General features: G+C 44.6%; 1 pseudogene; it reads left to right on the forward strand.

Moving 5' to 3' along the window:
• Nucleotides 1-3,711: 3,711 nt before the first annotated feature.
• Nucleotides 3,712-3,822, forward strand: LOC142146863 (U2 spliceosomal RNA; annotated as a pseudogene).
• The last annotated feature ends 438 nt before the right edge of the window (nt 3,823-4,260 follow it).

Genomic DNA, 4,260 nt, shown 5'->3' on the forward strand with positions numbered 1-4,260 from the left:
TGTTCAATAGCCTCAGAACTCCTATATGTCTATATATGTGTCTATATATATAGTCATAAATTATATCCTCGCATGCAAGAATGACAGTACCTTTTTAGCTTATTAGCCCTGCCCCACACCACCAATTAGTGCCCGTATTAGCATCCACCATAGTCCTACCCTATGCCCTTCCATAAGATAAGATATAATATCCCCCGATAATAAAGAGCCCCAAACTATGCCCCATCAGCGCTACCCATACCTTATACACCTCAGCCCCGCACCACCCATCAAAATTAGCCCCGTCCCGTAACGTACCCGCTTTTAAACCCTGCAACAAAATATAATAAAACCACAACATCAGACGCTTTTAACTTCACACTGAACACCAACATTAAATTAATATACATAATCAACAGCCTCACATAATCCATTATCAACACCCGGAATCCCTCCCCCTTAACTCCCACAACGTATCCCATTGGCTGACACACTGAAGGACACATATAAGAAGACCAAATCACAGAGACAAGACATATCCCTGACGAAGTCCGCCCGGACGAAACGCGTTGGATTGAACTACCCTACAACACCTACCTACACAGAAGTGCTTGCCTCCCGTCGTAGCTCCACCAAGCAGCAAGACCCCAGGAGAAAGCAACTCTACACTGTAAGCAGGAACCTCACAAGCGGAGAATCAACCCCTGCAGTGGAACGCACAGGCGCCTGTGCGTTCCAAACGAAAACCGGAAGTGAGGCGTCTGGAGCGCTCCTGCGTTCCAAGAACACAGGAAGTGAGACCCTGGACCACAACCACCCCCACCGCCCGTCCAGCGCCACGATCCAGTATCCAGAACAGCAGCCAACCCGCTCACCCAAGGTAACCTGTACACTAAACTGCTCTTTTTAGAGCTTGGCAGCAGAACGCTATTACATTGTAACCTAAGCATCCACATAGCACCTACATCATAACACTTTCCTGTTACCTTTAAACTCCCCACATATCTCTCCCCCTATCTATCTGAACATAATTACACACACCGCTTCTCCCTTTTAGAAGGGAACACTACCAAATTTATATTTAAACCAAAGCTTGCTCCACCCCCCCACCATCCAGCCACACACTACATTATTTTAGGGAAAGCAAGTTTATATACCAAATTAGCAGATTTACTGCATAGCTTTTACCGAAGCACTTGGAACCGGGCACCGTAATCCCACTGCCCGGCCCACCCCATAGAGTTTACTACTCTGCATACCCACATAGTCGCCCCAGTATACACGGCACTAGAGCTATAAACAAGACAAAACAGCTATAAACATACTGCAAAAGGAGCTATAAACATCTCCCACTCTAGAAGAGCCACCTGACGGCCGAATTCGTGTATACTGTATCGCCTGTTCTTCCCCCCCCCCATCTTTCCCCCCCCTCTCTCCCTCCCTATCCCCCTCCTATCTCCCCACAGGTCGCGCCACGGAAAAAACAAAGAAATGGTCACACATATAACTTTCAAGTGAAGTCCCTCAACTTAGACACCCAGTGCTTTATAAACGGTCTCTGGATCCTTCTAGATGAGTATTGCTGACTTCAGACTGAGGGTGCAATCTGTATTTAGAATGAAATGGACATACATTCACTGTACAACTGTGTCTTATGTAATGAATTGTGCGGCTGTTAAGTGGGAAGTGGCAGCTTACTTGAGGTGTCAAACACCTTTCATTTGAAGAATCTCCTGGGCTGAAGTCTGCAGCGCTCTGATTGCTAAACAGGGACCCCTAATGTAAATAAGGGACTTATAGAGGTGGAAATCCAATTTAAAGTCTATGTCTATCTGAAGTTAGTTAAACTTGTGTCTTTAATAAATATCCATGTATTCCTCTTGTGTTACTGCAGATGTGAGGGAGGCAGTGGCGGATCCAGGGGGGGGGGGGGGGGGGGGCGATCTGGACGCCCTAGCAGGGCTTGCTGCCGACAGCTGCACACTGTGCAGGTCCGTTCGGCAGTGACAGTGTGCTGACCGGCTGCTCTGATTGTGTTTTAAACGCAATCAGAGCAGCTGGGCAGCACACTGTCACTGCCCAGCGGCCCTGCACATAGTGTGCAGCCGCCGGCAGCCTTAGAAATCAGAAAGGGGGCGGGGCCTAAATCGCCTCCCCCTAAAATCGCCCCGGGTAGAACAATTGTCTAGATCCGCCCCTGAAGGGAGGGCAAATACGTTATAGGGAAGGGACCTGGCTCCCTCCCTAGGTGGCGTGACCACACCCACTCAATAGGATGGCCACACCCCTGCAGACTTTTTGCCAATGTTGAGAGATATGGCATAACTGACGTATATTATAACTGTAGTGGTAAAATCTATTTTTCATGTTTGAGCAATCACTTCAACTAAGTACTCTCTCCCAAAAAAAGGTTGTGCACCCCTTCTGTATGGCTACTGTCTTATTTTAACAGTTATGTTTATATTGTTCTAAATGATCTTACAACACAGAGAATAATTTATAAATATGTTTGGCTTAATTCAATTCTACAAGAAATAAATGCACACTTCTTCCAAATTGACCTAGATTTCTCTGCATTAGACACACTTAGATAAATTGTTATTCTCTAGTTTATTTGCATAATTTTTAGTTTCAAAGACAGTAAATGGAAAAAATACAACAGTTAACTGTTGCAAAGTTGATTGAATTCTACTTGTCTCTTTCAAAATAAATGGAATTACACGAAATACAAAGTTAAATGTAGGAACCACTCATTTTCCATCACATTAATAAAGTATTAATGGTTTTATTTTGTTTCCATTTTTAAATTGGAACTGATTGTTAATAGGGAAATTGTTTGATTTAGCTATGTTGCCTTCGTGTACACACAATTAAATCCAATACAATATTTTGTACAATAGCTGATTCTCTTTTACTCCTGCTGTGGGATGGCTGTTGATGACTATTTCATTTTGGCAAGGAAAGCTCTAGAGAGTCGGGAGTATTTTCATTATGACTGGATCAATGATATATAGAGAAGAATAATATTTCCAATTCTTAAATTCTTTTTTTAACTTTTCTTGTTAAGAACTAGAACTTCGTAGCTTTTAGGATATATAATTACAATATACATTTTTTTATTTTAGTTTGGCCTGATTTGCTCCATAGTCTCTTAATGAACTCTCTTTGCATATGTTTAATATGTATCCCATTGTAAATGATGACAGTATGATTGATGATGTTCCTCTAGGCATCAGTAAAGAGGTCACATATAGAAACGTTTTCCTGGTCTACCATTGGAACAGCTCTTTAATCCTTTTTAGTTAAAAGGGTGCTATGATGATAGGCAAGCCCCATACGGAATTACATGTGCCTAAATACACCAGTATGTTGATTAAAATATTAAGAAAATATGCAATGATAAAAAAGTGTCATTTCTAGATTTGCATAAGGTCATGCATATGCAGTGAACTAAGGGTGCCACTGAACAGCGCCTCGATATTCGGATGTGGATAGTTCCGCCTATTACGGTAAGGAATCTCTGCTCATTTTTGAGCGGAGATTTAATTCAGAACATCAAGGCGACGTGTCTCCGCACACTGTTTCGAAGACACATCAAGCTGAATTGAATCTCACACTTAGTGTTTTAAGGTTTGCAAGACTTCAGGATTATTAATAAGGCAACAGAAAAGCTAAGTACAAACATGTTAATCTAGCTTAGTTCAGTAACAACAGGTTTAGGAGCTGTATAAATTTGCTTCTCGGCCTTTTGGCTAAGATCAAGTGTAGTATCTGTTCTTATCAGCTTACCAACTACCTGGTGGAGGTTATGCTGAGTGTGGCTCATCCGATAGCGCACTCTAACATCGGTGAGGGGCTGATGTAGACTCTGCTGCATGGTGCACTTGTCTCTCTCCTGCCCAAAACCCAGAGGACATACCTGAATGTGGCTCATCCGATAGCACACTCTAACCCTGGTGAGGAACTGTTTGAGACTTGTGTTACCCGATCAAAGCCGGCCAGGAGCAAGAAGACCGACCCCGGGGAAGAAGCGCTGCCGAACCCCCCTGCCTGCCGGGAAGAAGACGCCGGGAGCACCTCCGGCTGAAGAAGCCCTCCTCCCCTCGGGCCCTGCTCCAGCGGAAGAAGCGCCTCCTCTTCAGCGGAAGCCCCTGCTCCTCTCCACCCAGCGGGAGGATATCTGCACTGCTCCCTCCACCCCGGAAGACCAGCCTCTCTGCCCCAGGAAGAGCCAGGACGATGGCCTCAGCTACCCCAGCTCCTGCCTCCACCCCTGCTCCT

Source organism: Mixophyes fleayi, chromosome 3 (assembly GCF_038048845.1).
Source record: "Mixophyes fleayi isolate aMixFle1 chromosome 3, aMixFle1.hap1, whole genome shotgun sequence".
In the NCBI taxonomy this organism is placed as follows: Eukaryota; Metazoa; Chordata; class Amphibia; order Anura; family Limnodynastidae; genus Mixophyes; species Mixophyes fleayi.